General features: G+C 34.9%; 1 protein-coding gene across 2 annotated transcripts in view; it reads right to left on the bottom strand.

Moving 5' to 3' along the window:
- Brd10 (bromodomain containing 10) overlaps positions 1-21297 on the bottom strand; it is a 112408-nt gene that overhangs the window by 53052 nt on the left and 38059 nt on the right. The gene's annotated exons all lie outside the window — the stretch shown is intronic.

Genomic DNA, 21297 nt, shown 5'->3' with positions numbered 1-21297 from the left:
CAGACAAGGTTTTTGAGTTATCTTAAAAAATTAGTTCCAAGTTTGTTTAAAAGTTTGTTGTAGGATCTTGATCTGTTAGACTATCAACCATCAAACGGTGGGTTTATTTGTTATAATTGTCATAGAAAACTGATTTTGGTCAACCTTGTCATAATCAATCCTGACTTATGAACTTGCTGTAAAATCACTTACTGGTTAGAAAAGTACTTCAGATTCTTAAGACTAGATATATATCTTGTTGGTCACACACTCAAATAATATATAATGAGTTTATGGCAGACCTCTATTTTTAAAATCAAAATGTATAACACCTTGTTTTCCCCCCAAAAGAATAAGATTATAGTACAGGTTGAGTATCCCTATTTGAAATGTTTAGGACAAGAAGTGTTTTAGATTTTGGAATATTTGCAGATACATAAAATGAGGTATTTTGTGGATGGGACCTAAGTCTACATATGGAACTCATTTATGTTTCATTTACATCATATACACAGAGACTAGGTAATTTTACACAATATTTTAATGTGCCTGTGTTTTGAGTATAACACACCAGCTTTACAAATTTCAGTGCCATTTGTGGTGTTATGTCAGAGATCAAAAAGTTTCAGATTTTGGAGCATTATAAATTTTTTGGTTTTTGAATCAGGGATGTTCAACCTGTATTAAGGAGCACCAAATACTAGAACAGATACAAAAAGTCAGTACCAACAACAGAAAAAGCAAAAAAGAATCTTAGGATCTTGAAGGCAATGCATAAATGACTAGTTTCAATGAAGTACTCCTTCTATAAAGAAGAGTGCTACATGTTTCTGCTGAGGTGAAAAGGTAACTAGTGCTTGGAGAAAAAAATGAAAGAGGAAGTTATAGCAGATAAAAAAAATTTTTATGGATTTGTTTTTGCCTAAGGCAATGATAAGCAACCTTTGGTAGTTACAGATTAGTGACATGGTAATATAAAAAACTATTCATCTGATGGAAACATAAGAGCAAATGTAGAAGGATTAAGAAGATAACTTCCCTAGGCTTGTATAACTGGTCTATGGAAAAGCTAGAAATGGCAGTGTTTGCTTGACAGGCCAAAGTTAGCTCCAAATAGCTTATTCTTGAAAAAGTAAGAAAATTAGGCAATGACATAATACATGCATTTTGTTAGGTCAGATGCCTGGAAGGGCCTTGATACAGTTCAAGTATGATGCTGTCATCTATGTGCATTGCCTAAAGTTACTTAAGGGCTGCTGCTCACACTGCTGTTTCTCATAAACTGTATCTTTCTGGGAGAATGATGGAATCTAGTACCAGACTACAGGTGCTAAGTAGGTGTGAGGAGGAAAAAGAATGTACATGGCTGGTGTAGGTCAGCATAAAGTCACAATAGCCCTTTGGAAATAGGAATGTGGAGTCTCACTCCTGATTCTCAGCAGGGTAGTGAATAGGGAATGGGGAATCCTCAAGATTTAGAGCAGTAGGGCTACTTGTATAAAATCTGCTAAGTTTTAAAAACTTTAACACTTAGACAACACTAAATGAACAAAAAAGTAGCCCTATTTTTTTCCTAGATAAGCTATTATTTTTGATGTTCCTTATTGTCTTAGCATTTATGTCTACAGAACTGTGACTAAGGTCTTTTTAGTCATACTTAATTCAGGAGGAACACTGCTAGTGGATAAATACCTTTGCAAAAGAAAATTTTGTTTAAAGTATCCTAACTTCCTAGTTTTATAAACTTTTCATTGCTTACCATTTTTGAGGATACAAAGAGAAGCAGACACATTCTGTACTCTTAAAGAGTTTACAATCTAGTAAAGACATATAGAAACTTTTTAATAAAAAATAATCTATTAATTGAGGAAACAATACAATGTAAGCAAACTGGTGACATGAAAAAGAAAAGTTAAGGAATTTATTTACATTTTCTAAAATGAATAAAATGAAAATTCATTTTTATCTGCAATATAATTAAAATATTATATTTTAGGAAAAATCAACTATTCATATCAAGTGTTTCAGTCAAGTTTCTTTTGTCTGCTAACAACAGAATCTCTTAGTTAAAAAGAAAAGTAATTTAAAGACTAGTAGGAGCTTACAGAAGCTCTGTTTACAGTTAAAGAGTAAATTTAGAAGACACAAAGCCAGAAAACATTCTCAACCATATATAGGAAAGGGACTTCTCCAGGAAAAATTAGACTGCCAGAACTATTTGGCAGCTCTCATACTAAGAACCCAGAACAACCAGAAGCTCCTACTACCATCTTTGCCCCCCCTCCAAAAAAAAAACCCAAACTTTCTTGGGCTGGTGGAGTGACTTAAGTGGTACAGTGCCTGCCTAGTAAGACTAAGACACTGAGTTCAAGCTCTGGCACCAAAACAAAACAAAAAAACTTTCTCGCCCAAGACTGCCACTTGGTGTTGCTTCCGTAAGTTTGAACTTAGGGCCTTGGGTTTGCAAGACAAGTGATCTACCACTTGAGCCATGCCCCCAGCCCTTTTTGCTTTCAGTTATTTTTTCTAATTAAGAGTCTTAATTTATTCCCTGGGGCTTGAATTGCGATTCTCCTGTTTGCCCTTCTGATGTAGTTGGAATGAAAGGTATATGCCATTATTCCAAGTTCTTACAGGTTGATATGAGGGTCTTGTGAACTCTGCCTGGCCTGGTCTCCAACTCCAATCCTTCTGATGTCGCCTCCTGAGTATCAAGGATGGTAGGCATGAGTCACTGTGTCTGGTCTCCATACAATTTCAAGTAAGAAGTGTTTGCCTGGTCACATTCTCAACCTTACACGTGAGTATGAGAACGTGAATTTTTTGGCATCTACCTTAAAATGTCAGGATCTATATGAAAAATTACCAAAAGGTATGAAAGCTATCAAAAAAGGCTGGGTGGTCACATATGATGAATGTCTATTTTATTAGGTTACTATTATTTTGTTTTACAGAGAATCTGAAAATAAATCACCTAATTATAAAGTAAAGATTTTTTTTTACAAAAATATAGAAACCATTTACCATTTTAACCTCAGTGATTTCAAAATCAATAAAATACCACTAAATTTATACAAGTATGTGAAATGAGTATTTAAAAATATAGCCAGGCACTGGTGGCTTACGCCTATAATTCTAGCTACTCAGGAGGCAGAGATCAGGAGGATCGCAGTTCAAAACCAGCCCAGGCAAACAGTTCAGGAGACTGTATCTCGAAAACACCCAACAGAAAAAAAGGGGCTAGCAGAATGGCTCAAGTGGTAGAGCACCTGCCTAGCAAGTGTGAAGCCCTGAGTTCAAACCCCAGTACCACAACAACAACAAAAAAAAATACAGTTTCTGACAATCCAAACAAACAGTATTACAGAAAGAAACAGTGAAAAGATCTAGTATTCTTAATGCAACCAAGGTAGATTTAAATTGTAAAAACTACTACTTAATAATGTCATATTTCAGATTAACGGAAATTTAGAGAGCCACTTTCAATTTTAGCAATTTTGTTTTAAAATATATCTAAAATCTACTATACACTTCCTTGTTTAATAAATAAGATATTATATATAATATAATGCAATCTTTTTTTAATGGTGCAAGGTCACCATTATAAACAGAATGCAGTGATTGGAATTAGTTTAAAGACAACTACCGTAATTATAAATTAATCAGCCCTTGGATTCAATTTTCCAAGACTCTGACTTATAATATTGCTATCTTCTAAATCAAAAGGCCCTCTATGTACCAGATGGTCCCAAGACTGCCTGCTGTCTGAACAGTATTCTCCTGAACATAGTCAATTATCAATTCTTATTCACTATTTATTCTTCCCTGTTCATTAGGACATCATCTGTCTTTTCCTTACATAGTTTTCTAATGTTGTCTAAGCAAATAAAGATGGCAACAGAGAATGCCAGGACTTTTTAAATTTGTTAATCTAATTTAAGAAACCACCATTTTTACAGCATATACTGTACAAAAAAACCTGTTGATGGTATACAAATTAAAATGCAGATTGGGAAATTCCCTTCCTTTAATTATAATAGATCAAAAAATAGAGTCCAAACTGTTAGACCTAAAGATTTTTTAAATTAAATTTTGAGTTTGTATATATTTAATCAGCTATAATAGATGCCCATCAGAAAATTAAAGCGCTACATCCTATCTATATAAAAATTATTCTGCTTGCTTCGATCTTGACATTAAATCTCTGAGTTTAAAGATGTTCTGGCCTGCTTAACAGAATGGGAGCTTTATTTTCTCATTTATGTGAAAGGTAATTAAAAAAAAAAAGTACAGACCCAGGGCTAAAGCACAACTATAGTAATCATATGATCTTTGATATTCTCTCCTGTTTTCCAACATGACTTTTCCTATGATGATTTCAAAGTCCTTTCCAGATCTAAACTTATAGCATCTATAGTCTCCACTAGTCTCTAACTCAAGAATTGACAGGTACCACACTTAATGACAGGGTCATTATCAATAGGCAGGGAAGCTTTGCTTAGCATTCCCATTTATCATATCATATGTTGCTGCCCAAATGTCACCTTTTCCTTATGAGGTCACAAAAGAATATTGAGATAGGGTCAAAAGATATTTAATAAACTCTGCCTGTCCCACTAGCTATATGGTGCTTTAAAAATTTTACTGTTATATTTTCAAATATAAAAGAAAAACATGCTTATTTTAGAAAAATTAAAACACAAAAAGATTAAAAGAAAAGCCCAACCATTTAAAATATATTTTATATGTACTTTTATGTGAATTTCAAATTTGGATGCATAAAAAGTCTATAACACTCTGATGCTATTGGGAAATAAGACCACTATGGCAAGAATGAAGGAGATATAAGGCAAAGTTAGAGAGACAGGGAGAGGCCAAAGGTGAAAGTAAGGTCTTATAAACTGTATTAAGCTTTTAAGGTTTCTATGTGACTTGCTTTGTTTGGGGGAAGTGGTAGATAACGGAACAGATGAGTGGTATAGTCATTGCATTTGGAAAAGTTCACTGTAACTTAAATGTGAAAATAAACTAGAATGAGGCAAGCATGGATACTATTAAGACAATTAAGAGACAATCACAGTAGTCTAAGTGAGAGATGAAGGAACTGGATGGGAGCAAAAAAGACAGGTGTGCAGATACAAAAGAGATTTAGGCAATAAAATTGTCATGATTTGATCCATAAGTAAGGAAGAGAAAGATGTCAAGGATGAATCCCAGCTTTGTAACCTGCACAATCCAACAGATGGTGATGCCATTCACCAAGATAAGTTAAATTTAGATGTGATCAATTTGAAGCTATCAGTACCAAGCATCTGTGCTTCTCTCTAGATACATTCTTCATCCTTTATTGTACAGATAGATTATCTATGTCAATGGGCAACCTTATTCCCTGGCTTTAGTCAATTTAGACCCCCCAGCTGGTGATCAGAGAGAGAAGTAAGGTATTTATTCCCTTGGCTTCCTCTCTATGAATTGCCTTTAGCTGAGTCCTTCAATAGAAGGTATACTTTCAAAATAATCTCTTTGTACATCTCTCCTGGGTACCACCAACTACTTCCTCTACTTGCTCTGGTTGTAGCCTTACTTCTTAAGGTTTTGCTACATTCCAACCCCTTCGAAAATAAACCACCTTGAATTATCCTAATTGGAAAGTTCAAATGTTTCTGGATAGATAAGAGACAAAGATACAGTCACTGATAGATACTCCATCCAGAGAAAAATTAAGATTAAAATCATATCTGAAACTTAAAAGAGAAATTTGGGCAAAAAGACACATCTATAACTCATGTGTGCATATGAATATGGATAAGATTAATTATAAAGAAAGTACAACTTGAGAAAAGTTTTTTGTCAGTTGTACAAAAACTTCAGATGTGGCAACATCTAGGCAGTTACAAAACAGAGGGAATTAAAACATTGGACAATGATGGCATGCATCTATGAGTGGCTGGAGTTAAAAAATTCAAATATTTGCTAGCCAGGGCAAAATTGGAGAGACCATATTGTAAAAAGAAAACAAAATGAAAAGGTTTAGGAGCATAGCTCAAATAGTAGAACACTTGCCTAGTAATCTAGCAGCAAGCACAGGGCTCTGGGTTCAATCCCTAGTCCTATTAAAAAGAATTAACAACAACAAAAAAATCATTTCATAGTTTATTCTGCAATACTTTTGCTACTTTCTTTCTATGGTTATTGGTGGTGTACTAGTTGGCTGTAACTGCATTTTTAGATCTGGTTTGTTATGGTGTTGTTGCTATTACAGTGGTTTATTTTTATTACAGTGGTTTGTTTTCTCCTCTGAGTGGAACTGGGGATTGAGCCCTCAAGAGAAGGCTCACAAAGACTATCGCCATATAAAACTGGAAGAGATATCCATCCCAACAAATACACAAACTGAAAGATAAAAGCACAAGAAATATGAAAAAGCAAGGCAACATGAATCCCCTAAACATTCATAACTCTCCAATAAATGAATTCAAAGATACTGAAAGGGTTGAAATGCCAAAGAATTCAGCAGTACAGTTTTAAAAATGATCAGTGATCACAAATAGGATTCAAATAAAAATTCAAGACTTGGATGAGAAATTCAGCAAGGACAGAGATATTTTGGAAAAAAAAATAACAACCAGAAATCTTGGAAATAAAAGGCCAATATGTCAAAAAAAAAAAAATCTCAATAGGTGGCACCACTAGATTAGACCAGATGAAAGAAAAAAATATCAGAGATGGAAGATAAGGCTGAGGATTATTACATTCAGATCGTTTTAAAGAGAAAAAAATAAGCAGTTATGAATACAACATTTTAGACTGCTACGACACAATGAAAAGATCAATCCTATGAATATGTGCTATAGAAGAGGGAACCAAGATACAGACTTGGGCATAGAAAACTTTTTCAAGGTAATTATGGCAGAAAATTTCCCATATCTAAGGAACAATATGGACATCCATGTACAGGAGGCACTTAGAGCTCCAAATAGACATGAACACAAAAGAGCTCCTTCATGTCCTATTATAGTTAAAATACCAAAAGAACAGAACCAAGAAAGAATACTGAAAGCTGCAAGAAAGAAGTGCGAAGTTACTTATAAAAGCAAACTTACTGAAATAAAAGTAGACCTCTCAGTAAAAACTCTAAAGGACAAGAACATGAAAATGAACATGTACACATATATGTTCATATACCTATGACATGAACATACATGCATACATATATATGCATAAGAATTAGGGAAACAATAAATCTTGCTAAAAAAAATAAAGGAGAGGGACAGGTACAGTGGCTCATACCTGTGATCCTATCTACTCAGGAGGCAGAGATCAAGAAGATTTCAGTTTGAGGCTAGCCTGGGCAAAAACTTAGTAAGACACCATCTCAACAAGTAAGGTGGGCTCGATGGGTCATACCTATAATCCTAGCCACAAGGGAGGTATATGTAGGAGGATCTCAGTCCAAGGCTGACCCTGGGCAAAATCACAAGACCCTATATGAAAAATAACTAAAGGCAAAAAGGGATGAGGGCATGACTCAAGTGATAGAGCACCTGTCTAGGAAGTGTGAGGCCCTGAGCTCAGACTCTAGTACTTCCAAAACAAACAAAGAAATGAGAATTAGGAATCAAATATTATTGATTCAGGAAATCAACAAACTTCTAAGATGAAGAAAGGAGAAATTAGTATACCTCTGAATAATAACCCTAAAAGCAAAATGATCTTAACTCTCCAATTAAAAGACCCAGACAGACTGAATGGATCCAATCATTAGCTGTCTGAAATAAACTCAGTTCATTGGCAAAGGTATACAAAGACTGAAATGAAAGACTGGAAAACGATATTGTAAGCAAATGGAATCTGAAAGCAAGCAGGAGTAGCTACATTCATATCTGACAAAGTAGACTTAAAACAAAATTAATCAGAAGGGATAAAGAAGGTCAGAAGATAATAATAAAGGGAATAATACAACAAGAAGGTATTATTATATACAGGCACTTTTAAATGTATGTACCTTGAACACTGCTGCATCCAATTTCATAAAACAAACAGTAGTGGACATAAAAGAATAGACAGGTCCAGATACAGCAATAATGGGTGACTTCAATACTCCAATAGATGGATCATACAGACAAAAGAAAACACCAACTAAGAAACTTCAGAGTTAAATTGCATCACAGATGAAATGACTCACAAATATCTACAGAATACTGCATTCAACAGCTATAGAATATACAGTCTTCTCAGCAACAGGAATACAACAATTTTAGACCATAAAACAAGTCTTAATGCAAAACAATTGAAATAATTTCTCGTGTCTTGTCAGATCATAATGGAACAAAACTAGAAGTCAGTAAGAACAGAAACCAATCAAACACAAGATGATTAAGCAATACACTTTTGAACATTCAGTGGATTAGTGAAAAAATAAGGGGAAGGATTAAAAACTTCCTAGAATCAAATGAAAACACAATTTACCACAACCTTTGGGATACAAAGATTGAACTTCTAAGACAGAAGTTTACAGTTATGACACCTACATTAAAGAATCAGAGCTATCTCAAACAAATAGCCTAATGATACACCTAAAGCTCTTAGAAAAACCAGAACAAGTGAAACTCCAAATTAGCAGATGGAAAGAAACAATAAAGATCAGGGCAAAAATCAAATGCAATGGAGACTAAAAGAACAATGTAAAGGATCAATGAAACAAAGAGTTGGTTCTTTGAAAATCTAAGACTAGCCAAACTAACCAAAAGGAAGAGAAAGAAGACCAAATCAATAAAATTACAGATGGAAAAGGGGGTATTACAACAGAAATCCAGAGGATTGTTTGGGAATATTTTGAAAAGTTATATGCCAATGAATCAAAAAAAAATCCAGAAGAAATGGATAAATCTTTAGACACATATGGTCTACAAAAATTGAACAAAAAAGGTATTTAAAAAAATCTAACTAGGTCAATAACAAGCGACATAATAAAAAGTCTCCAACAAAGAAAAGCCCAAAACCAGCTTGATCCACTGCTGAATTTCACCAGTTTTAAAGGAGAAATTACACCAATAATCCTCAAACTATTCCATAAAACAGAAAGGGAAGGAATGCTTCCAAACTCATTCTATGAATCCCAAACTGGATCACCAACCAAAGAAAACCATGTGCCAATATCCTTGATGAACATAGATAGTAAAATCCTCAATAAAAGCATATTCAACAACACATTAAGAAGATCATGATCTTCTTAATGTCATGATCAACTTAGTTTCATTCCAGGGATGCAAAGATAGTTCAACATATGGAAATCAATAAATACAGTACAGCACATAAATAGAATCAAGGACAAAAAAATCACCATCTCAATAGATGCAGAAAAAACCTTTGACAAAATTCAGCATCCTTTCATAATAAAAGCCCTGAAGAAACTGGGTATATAAAGATGATTCCTCAACACAATAAAGGCACTGTATGACAAACCCATAGCTAATATTATACTGAATCGGGAAAAACCTGAAAAATTTCTTTCTAAAATCAGAAATGAGACAAGGGTGCTCTCTCTCACCACTCTTGTTAAGTACAGTGCTTGAAAATTTTAGCTGGAGCAATAAGGCAAAGGGAAGAAATTAAAAAGATACAAACAGGAAATGAAGAAGTCAAATTATCCTGTTTGTAGATGATATAAAACCCTAAAGACTCTCAGATCTGATAATTTTAGCAAAGTAGCCCAATACACAGTGGAAATTTAAAAATCAGTAGCTTTTAAATGAACATACAAAAAAAATCAGTAGAGCTTTTCTTTTTTTTCCATTAAAAATGTTATAGATTATAAATCTAGGGAATTTTTAGTTTTAAATGGGGGGAGGCGACACAAACAATATCCACATATGTAAGTAAATGTAAAAACAATAAAATAAAAGGAGGAAAAAAAATAACTTAAACACTATGCATCTCATATGTATTTTTATGCCATTTAAGTGTAGATATGAGCATGTATGGAAATATCACTACTCATTTACAATTAATACATGCTAATAAAAATACATATACTAGAAAGACATATACCACATCATTTGTATCTGTTTCCTTCCCTACTCCTCCATTCCACAGTTCCAGCAAGTTCACACAGCAGCAGATAAATGGAAAATCAATGCAAAAATTAATAGCTTTTCAATACATCATAATGAGTTCACTGAAAAGAAAAACAATACTATTCCCTATAGCCTCAAAAACAAAAAACAAAATCAAAATCTAGAAATAAACCTAACCAAGGAGGTAAAAGACTTCTATAGTGAAAACTATAAAACAATGAGAAGAAGTCAAGACAACACTGGAAAATGAAAAGATCTTCCATGCACATGGGTCAACAGAATCAGTATTGTTACATCAGCCATATTATGGAACGTAATCTACAGATTCAACACAATCCTCCAACAAAATACAAATCACATTCTTTGCAGAACTAGAAAAAACAATCCTAAAATTCGTATGGAAACAGAAGTAACCAAAATAATCCTGAGCAAAAGGAGCAATGCTGGAGGTTATCACAATACCTAACTTCAAAAATAGTATGGTCTTGGCATCAAAACAGACACATAGACCAACAGAATAGAAATAAACCCATACATCTACAACCATCTGATTCTCAAGACAAAGGTGCCAAAAACACATTGGCAAAAAGATAGTCAACAAACAGTGCTGGGAAAACTGGATATCCACATGTGGAATACTGAAACTAGGTAGATCTCTCTCACCCTGAAGAAGAATAAAGTCAAAATGGATGAAAGACCTTAATGTAAGTCCCGAAACTATGGTAACAGTAGAGGAAAACAAATGAAAAACACTTCAAGATACAGAGACTCCCATAACTCAGGGAACATGACTCCAATAGATCAGGAAATAAAAGCCAGAACTAATAAATGGACTTGCATCAAATTAAAAAGCTTAAGCATAGCAAAGAAAACAATCAAAAGAGTGAAGAGACAACCTACAGAATGGAAGAAAATCTTTGCTAGCTATTCATCTTACAGAGGATTAATATCCAGAATATATAAAGAGCTCAAAAAAATTATCAAGAAAAGGAGTAATCCAATCAAAAAAGGGCAAATGATTTGAGAAGACACTTCTCAAAAGAAGTACAAATGGCCATAAATATATGAAAAATGCTCTTTTTCCATCAGGGAAACGAAAATCAAAATTACACTGAGATTCCATTTCACCTCCATCAAATTGGCTATTAAAAAATATAAACAACAAATGCTAGTCAGGATGTGGAGACAAAGGAACCCTTGAATATGTGTTGTGGGATGGAATGTAAACTAGTATAGCCATTATGGAAAACTAGAACTACTATATAATCTGGTTATATCACTCTCAGGTGTAACCAAGGGAAATGAAGCATATAGAAGATAGTTGCATACCAGTATTCACAGCAGCCAAGATATGGAATCAGCCTAGGTGCTGGTCAACAGAAGAATGGATAAAGAAAATATGGTAAATATACTCAGTGGGCTTTCAGCAAGCAAGAAGAAGCTGGACATGGTGGTGCATGCCTGTAATCCAAGCACTTGGGAGGTGGAAACAGAGGTTCAGAAGTCCAGCTTGGGCTACACAATGAGTTGGAGGCTAGGCTAGGATACATAGAGTGGCTTTGACTAAGAAGACAAAACCAAAAATAGTGAATGAAATCATGTCATCTGCAGGAAAATGGAGCTGGATGAATATCATGATGGTAAGAGAAAAAACTCACACCCAGAAACACAAGAATCACATGTTTTCTCTCATGTGCTTGAAAAGATGACCTGAAAGTAGAAGGAAAAAAGGGAAAAAGAAGGGAAAAAAGGATAGAGGGAGAAGGGTGAGAAATGAGGACAAGGAAGAGTAGTAGGGAGGGTGCAATCAATTATAACATGATACATGAGCATAGCTATTACCTTTATAATTAATGAGTTAATTATGCATTTAATAGCATAATTTCAAGTTACATGAAGCAAAATCTGACAGAACTCTAGAGAATATACAAAAAGTCACCACACTAAAAAATTTATTTCTCTATGTATTAGCAGTGCACTATTATAAATGAAATCTTAAAATGATTCATAATTCAGTAAATTTAATTCAATTTTAATTGTAATTTTAATTTAAAATTCAGTAAAGTTAATTAAATATGTAAAAATTATTTTATACTGTAAATTACAAAACATTTCTAAGGGAAATTAAAGAAAATAATTATCTAGAAAATGATTGATAATATCCATGCAATCTTAATCAAAATTCCCTTGAGCTTATTTTTCTATAGAATTTACAACATTCTAAAATTAAAGAAAAATATAAAGATTCCGCTAGACAAAGTAAAAAAATAAAAATAAAAACAGAGTTAGAAGACACAAATTATCTAATTTCAAGGCTTGCGATATAGCCTTGAATGAAATCAAATAATACTCACAAATAGCATTAAAAATAGTAATCAAATCAAAAGTATAATATAAAGATAGACATATAAACAGAACAGAGTCCAGAAAGACTTACAAAATACATGTTCAGTTGATTTTCAACAAAGATGAAAAGCAAATTCAGTACTGAAAGAATTTTTTCCTTCAACAAATTATACTGGAACAATTGGCTAGCCTTACCTTGCACCACACATAGAAATTAATTTCAAATTGTTAATAGACATGACCATAACTGAAACTCAGAAATTTCTGTGGAAAAAAAGATTTTCATAACCTTAGGAATGTAAAATTTCTCATATAAGTCACAAAAAAAGCACAAAACATTTAAAAACTGATAGCTGAGGTGAACTTCAAAGGCAAAATCTTCTCATTCTTGAGAGACACTGAAAATAAAAAGGCAGGCTGTGGACTTGTAGTATTTGCAAGGTACCCATAGTTTAATAAGGATTTGTATCAGAAATATAAAGAACTCTCACAATTCAATGAGAAAATCCATGCAACTGATAAAAAGACAGGGTAGTGGTTTCTTCTGGGAAAGAAGAAAAATACAGGGAACCTGGATTGAAGCTACACACCTAATTTCCTTATTATAATCTTTTTAATTCTCTGCTTTATGTTTTAAATATTTTACAATTTAAAAAGAAAAAGTTGGCTAGGATCCATAGCTCACATCTGTAATCCCAGCTACATGAGAGAGGAGAAAGAGATCAGGAGGACTGCGGTTTGAGGCTGGCCTGGGTAAAAAAGTGAGACGCCCCCCTATATCAATTAATAAGTCAGGTGTGGTAGTGATCCCAGCTATGAAGGAGGCCACAGGTAGGAGGATTGTAGTCTGACGCCAGTTCCTGCTTGCAAAATAACTAAAGTAAAAAAGGACCAAGCATGTGGCTCAAGTGGTAGAACACCTTCCTAGCAAGAGCAAGGCCCCTAGTTCAAACTCTTGTATTGCTGAAAGGAAAAAAAACCAACAACAAAAAGTAAGTAAAAGTTAACACTATACCCAAAAAAGATAGCTTAATTCATATTACTCCATTAAATTATCACAATTGTTAAGTTATTTAATGGAGGATATTTCTGTCATGGTTTACTTGTGTATGTTTATTTGATATTAGAGCAATTTCTAATTTCCTACTAGCCAGTTCCTACTTGGGTTCATAAATGTTTCCATCATCACTTCAAATCAGTTATTCAAAATAAGTTCACTGCTTTTTTTCCCCACCCAGGATGCAACATTTTCAAACCTTTCTAGTTTCTTTGTTGTTTCACTGTTTTTCAACTTATAGAATGGCATATTGCTTAGGAGTACAAGCTCTAGACCCAGAATGCCAGGGTTTTAGTCTTAATTTCACTACTTAAGACCTGCTGACCTTGTGCAAATTACATAATCTCTCTGCAACTCAGGATAAATGTTGAATAAATATAAGGTGTTCAGAGCTAAACCTGCTAAATAGTCATGCTCAACAAATGTTAACGATTCTTTTTTATTTTCTTTTTGTTGTGGTTAATATTACTGCTACTACTACTTTGTCTCTTTCTTTGTTCCTTCCTATTTCAAGGAAGGTATTAGGTTCTGTTAACTGTTCTCAGAGCAATCTGATTTTTCCTTTTTTCTAGTGGTGGTCAAGACTACTCATCTTCTTCCAGTTAGCCTTCTGTTTTTTTCAATTCTTCCCATTTCAATCTGTTATACACTACAGTCAAGTTAATTTTTATCCCTCTCTAGAAACTCCCACTTCCTGTAATAAAAGAACTCTATGGGACTCTACACAGAAAAAAAGTAGATTCTCAAATTAATCATTGCTATGAAAGGTGTAACAGTACAAAGTTTTAAGGATGAGTTTTAACCCTACAAATACCAATACAAGTTACATTTATTACTATAAAACAGGAACAAAATACTTTTATTATATTATTATTGTACTGGGGATACATTGAGAGTGACAAAATATTATAAAATGCAAATTCCTATTGCATTAGCAATCACTCTTAACATAGTTTGAGATATGATTTGGTATAAAAGTCACCAGTAAAGTATAGAAATTTGAATTTTACCTACATCTTTTGGTTATAATTTCCTTTTGTAAAAAAAATGTTGTACAAGTGACATTATGCTATGCTCCCAAAGAGCATTATGCTATGCTCCAAGAAGGTACCAGGACACTCTTCCCTAGTAAGTTCAAAATGAGTGGTTGTCGAGGAATTATCAGTCAAGGAACTGGCAGAGGTGAATTTACACATTATTCTTGAGCTGCATAATCTCTGACATTTGTCCTAATTTAAAGGTCTATGGAGAGATTCCAGGATGGCGGAGAGAGGGAGGAAGCAGAAAGCATGCTTCCTAAAGTAAAATCTTGGAGAGACACTGAAGATACACCTTACAGGAAAAACCACCAAGAAGAGGCAAAACGTTGACTCCTCCAAATCCCCAGCCCATGCATAGCATCCCCACTTCACGTTAAACAGAGAAACCAGGAGTGCTCCGGCAATGCCAGACACCAGCACCAAGACTGCTTGGGAAGATGCAGACCACAAGGTGAGTGAAGCGGCGTGTGGTACTCCCACAGAAAATCCTGGGCCAGATCAGCATAGCCCCATGGACAGACAAAAGCCTACCCAGGGAAAAAAAGAAAAAAAAACTGAATAATAAGCAATAACAACAAAAAAGACACGTAGCAAAGAGGGCGGGGTGCCCTGAGCACCAAAGAGGGGGGAGGGGAAATCCCCCATGGACTGTAAGTAAACAAGCCAGCTGGAGAAGGCAGGAGTGACAGCACACGCCCAACAATCAGGATCAGGAAAACTTGTAAAAGTCCCGGTGGGAGGAAAACTCCACAGGAAGTGGGGGAAGGCCCACTTCCCACCTGAGCTGTAAGTAAACACACTGGCCTGAGAAAGTGGCTGCAGTGTCACCTCTGCCCATGTGCTTGGAAAGGGGAAAGCTTAGAACTCTAAGTAAACAAAGCCTGAGGGGCTAGGTGAGTGTTAAGCTCTCCTGAGATCTGCATAAATAAAGCCTCCAGCAACAGCAGGCTGACAGCAGCAGGCAGGTGAGCCACACCCTCAGTCATTAATTCACAGAACTGTCTCCAGACTCTTTTTTCTCTCTTCCTTTGATGAGACAACAACCAAACTACACCTGCATGCTGAAACACTTACTGAAACTGTATTGCATTTGAACTTCGGATATTTTGTGGTGTTTTTTTTTTTGTTTTGTTTTCTTTGGTTTTTTTCCCCTTTGATGAGACAATCATAGAACTACTGCTGAGACACCATCTCCAGGATTGGAGGCTGAGGGACTAATACCAAAATTATTAAGACTGAAACTTTATTGTATTTGAACTAGGAGATTTAAAAATTTTTTTTCTATTTTTTTTCAATCCTCTGTGTCTCTCTAATGCCTGTTCAGCTTACTGTTGACTAGTACATTCTCTCTACCTGTTCATATATTTGAAATTTTTTTTACTTGTTTATTTGTTTTTCCCTTTTTATTTAACTTCTTTGCTTTCCCTCTCCTCTCACCCTTCCATTCTAAATATCACCATGTTATTATTACAAGCTAGAAAATACTTAATTGCACACAGTACAGGGACAGTAACAACACCAAGAGCAATGACGGAAAGAGAGAAAAAACAGGGAAAAAAGTTTCCCCACAGCAAAACATTAGTACAAGAACCAGAGGGAAATGAAGAAAAGAGATACTAAGATCCAGACTCCAAAAAAATGAAGATAAACTATGCCAAAGAACCCAATAAGCTCACAAGAATAATTGAAAAGAAGACATACTACAAGTACTCAATGAGAATTTTATAGAGATGATACTGGACATGGTCAACCAAAATGTACAGGAGACACTCAAGAAATTCCAAGAGAACAAAAATAGAGAATTTGAAAAAGCAAAAGAAGAAATAAAAGAAACCACAGAAGCACTGTATAAACACCAAAGTGAAACAGAGAACACGATTAATAAAGAGATAAATGAACTCAGGTCGAAAATAGACAACAATAAAGAGGAAGTGACTCAGGATATGGAAAAACTCAGAAAAAAGAATGAAACAGAATTACAAAACAAAATGGAAGGCCAATCCAGCAGAATAGAACAAACAGAAGACAGAAACTTAGAACTTGAAGATGAAATGGTAATAAAGGAAAAACCGAAAAACTATTAGTTAAACAACTCAAGACCTGTGAAAAGAAAATACAAGAACTCACTGACTCCATCAAAAGACCAAACTTGAGAATCATGGGCATTGAAGAAGGAGAAGAGGTGCAAGGAAAGGGAATGCGTAATATATTCAACAAAATAATAACAGAAACTATCCCAAATCTAGAGTAATCTATTCCCATACAGATGCAAGGGAGGCCCCCAGAACACCAAACAGACCAGACCAAAATAGATCTACCCCATGGGATATTATCATTAAAAAAACAAATACAGAGTCCCGAGAAAGAATACTGAAGGCTGTAAGAGAGAAAAAACAAGTAACATACAAAGGTAAACCCATCAAAATCATAGCAGACTTCTCAACAGAAACATTAAAAGCAAGAAGAGCTTGGGGTGAGATCTTCCGGGCACTGAATGAAAATAACTTCAACCCCAGGATACTTTACCCAGCAAAACTATCATTCAAAATAGATGGAGCAATAAAAGTCTTCCATGATAAGCAGAAACTAAAACAATATGTGACCACAAAGCCACCACTACAAAAGATTCATCAAGGGATTCTGCACACAGAAAGTGAAACCCAACATAACCATGAAAGGGCAGGCAGCACCAAACTACAGGAAAAGAAAAGCAAGAAAGTAGAGTAACCTACTCTACTTAGGTACACACAATCAAACCTTCAAACAACTAAGACAACTAAATGACAGGAATCACCACATACCTATCAGTACTAACACTTAATGTTAATGGACTTAATTCCCCTATCAAAAGGCACAGACTGATGAACTGGAGTAAAAAGGACAATCCAACAATTTGTTGCTTACAGGAGACCCATCTCACCGACAGAAATAAGCATAGGCTTGGGATGAAAGGCTGGAAGAAGATTTACCAAGCCAATGGTCCCCAAAAACAGGCAGGAGTAGCAATACTTATCTCTGACAAAGTAGACTTCAAACCTACATTGATCAAATGAGATAAAGAAGGACATTCCATACTAATAAAAGGGGAAATAGACAAAAAGGAAATAACAATTACCAACCTATATGCACCCAATGTCAATGCACCCAATTTCATCAAACATACCCTGAAGGACCTAAAAGCATATATATTAACTCCAACACAGTAATTGTGGGAGACTTTAACACCCCATTATCATCAATAGCTAGGTCATCCAAACAAAAAATCAATGAAGAAATCCTAGATCTAAAATATACAATAGATCAAATGGACCTAGTTGATGTCTACAAAACATGTCATCCAACTTCTACACAATATACATTCTTATCAGCAGCCCATGGAACCTTCTCCAAAATAGATCATATCCTAGGGCACAAAGCAAGCCTCAGCAAATATAAGAAAATAGAAATTATACCATGCATTCTATCTGATCACAATGCAATAAAACTGTAACTCAACAAAAGTAAAGACAAAAAAGATTCAATAAAACTATAACTCAACTCAAAGTAAAGACAAAAACCATGCAAACAGCTGGAAACTGAATAACTCATTGCTTAATGAACAATGGGTCACTGATAAAATTAAAAAGGAAATTAAAAAGTTCCTGGAAGTCAATGAAAATGAAAACACAACCTACTGGAACCTACAGGACAGAGCAAATGCAGTCCTGAGAGGGAAGTTTACAGCCATGAGTGCATATATTAAAATGACTGAAAGATCCCAAATCAATGACCTAATGATACATCTCAAACTCCTCGAAAAGCAAGAACAAGCAAATTCCAAAACAAATAGAAGGAGAGATATAATAAAAATAAGAGCTGAAATCAATGAAATAGAAATAAAAAAAAACCATACAAAGAATTAATGAAAGAAAAAGTTGGTTCTTTGAAAAAATAAACAAGATTGATAGACCCCTGGCAAACCTGACTAAAATGAGGAGAGAAAAAAACCCAAATTAGCAGAATCAGGAATGCAAAAGGGGAGATCAGAACAAACACCATGGAAGTCCAGGAAATCATCAGAGACTATTTCGAGAACCTATATTCAAATAAATTAAAAAATCTTAAAGAAATGGACAGATATCTAGACACATATGATCATCCAAAACTGAACCAAGAGGATATTAATCAAATGAATAGATCTATAACACAAAATGAAATTGAAGCAGCAATCAAGAGTCTCCCCAAAAGAAAAGTCCAGGACCTGATGGATTCCCTGCAGAATTCTATCAGACCTTCAAAGCACTGATACCAACCCTCCTTAAACTGTTCCATGAAATAGAAAGGGAAGGAAAACTGCCTAACACATTTCATGAAGCCAGTATTACACTTATCCCAAAACCAGGCAAAAACACCTCCAGAAAGGAGAACTATAGGCCAATCTCATTAAAGAACACTGATGCAAAAATCCTCAACAAAATAATGGCGAACTGAATTTAACAACACATCAAAAAGATTATTCACCACGACCAACTACGCTTCATCACAGGAATGCAGGGGTGGTTCATAATACGAAAATTAATAAATGTAATAAACCACATTAACAGAAGCAAAGACAAAAACCACTTGATCATCCCAATACATGCAGAAAAAGCCTTTGATAAGATCCAACACCATTTCATGATAAAAGCACTAAGAAAACTAGGAATAGAAGGAAAGTACCTCAACATTATAAAAGCTATATATGACAAACCTACAGCCAGCAATATACTTAATGGAGAAAAACTGAAACCATTCCCTCTAAAATCAGGAACTAGACAAGGATGCCCACTATCTCGACTCCTATTCAACATAGTACTGGAATTCCTAGCCAGAGCAATTAGGCAAGAAGGAATAAAAGGAATACAAATAGGTAAACAAACTGTCAAAATATCCCTATCTGCAGAAGACATGATCCTATACCTTAAAGACCCAAAAAACTCTACTCAGAAGCTCGTAGACACCATCAATAGCTACAGCAAAGTAGCAGGATATAAAATCAACATAGAAAAATCATTAGCATTTCCATACACTAATAATGAACAAACTGAAAAAGAATATATGAAAACAATCCCATTTACAATGGGATTTGAGGCCATTTTTTTTGGCCTCAAAAAAAATCAAAATATCTAGGTGTAAACCTAAGAAAAAATGTGAACGACCTCTACAAGGAAAACTATATTCTGAAGAAAGAGATTGAGAAAGACTATAGAAAGTGGAGAGATCTCCCATGCTCATGGATTGGTAGAATCAACATAGATTACTCCCAAAAGTAATCTACATGTTTAATGCAATTCCCATCAAAATTCCAATGACATTCATTAAAGAGATTGAAAAATCCACCGTTAAATTTATATGGAAACACAAGAGGCCACAAATAGCCAAGGCAATACTAAGTCAAAAGAACAATGCTGGAGGTATCACGATACCTGATTTCAAACTATATTACAAAGCAATAACAATAAAAATAGCATGATACTGGCACAAAAACAGACATGAATACCAGTGGAACAGAATAGAGAACCCAGATCTGAAGCCACACAACTACAACCAAGTTGTCTTTGACAAAGGTGCTAAAAATATACGATGGAGAAAAGACAGCCTTTTTAACAAAAACTGCTGGAAAAACTGGTTAGCAGTCTGCAAAAAACTGAAACTAGATCCATGTATATCACCCTATACGAAGATTAACTCAAAATGGACCAAGGATCTTAATATCAGACCCCAAACTCTAAAGTTGGTACAGGAAAGAGTAGGAAATACTCTGGAATTAATAGTTATAGGTAAGAACTTTCTCAATGGAACCCCAGCAGTACAGCAACTAAGAGATAGCATAGATAAATGGGACTTCATAAACTAAAAAGCTTCTGCTCAAGAAAAGAAATGGTCTCTAAACTGAAGAGATCATCCACAGAGTGGGAGAAAATATTTGCCAGCTACACATCAGAAAACCAATGATAACCAGAATACATAGGGAACTTAAAAAACTAAATTCTCCCAAAACTAATGAACCAATAAAGAAATGGGCAAGTGAACTAAACAGAACTTTCTCAAAAGAAGAAATTCGAATGGCCAAAAAATACATGAAAGAATGCTCACCATCTTTAGCAACAAAGGAAATGCAAATTAAAACCACACTAAGATTCCACCTCACCCTGTTAGAACAGCCATCATTAGCAACACCACTAACATCAGGTGTTGGTGAGGATGTGGGGAAAAAGGAACCCTCTTACACTGCTGGTGGGAATGTAAACTAGTACAACCACTCTGGAATAAATTTGGAGGCTACTTAAAAAGCTAAACGTTGATCTACCATATGACCCAGCAATACCACTCTTGGGGATATGCCCAAAAGACTGACAAAGGTTACTCCAGAGGCACCTGCACACCCATGTTTATTGTGGCACTATTCACAATAGCGAAGTTATGGAAACAGCCAAGATGCCCCACCACTGACGAATGGATTAAGAAAATGTGGTATCTATACACAATGGAATTTTATGGAGCCATGAAGAAGAAGGAAATGTTATCATTCGCTGGTAAATGGATGGAATTGGAGAACATCATTCTGAGTGAGATTAGCCTGGCCCAAAAGACCACAAATCCTATGTTCTCCCTCATATGTGGATATTAGATCAAGGGCAAACACAAAAGGGGACTGGACTTTGATCACATGATAAAGCGAGAGCACACAAGGGAGGTATGAGGATAGGTAAGACACCTAAAAGGATAAATAGCAGTTGTTGGCCTCAACGCAGAGAAACTGAAGCAGATACTTTAAAGC

This window comes from Castor canadensis, chromosome 13 (assembly GCF_047511655.1).
Source record: "Castor canadensis chromosome 13, mCasCan1.hap1v2, whole genome shotgun sequence".
In the NCBI taxonomy this organism is placed as follows: Eukaryota; Metazoa; Chordata; class Mammalia; order Rodentia; family Castoridae; genus Castor; species Castor canadensis.
The sequence above is the reverse complement of the archived record's forward strand: the minus strand, read 5'-3'. Positions and strand labels throughout refer to the sequence as shown.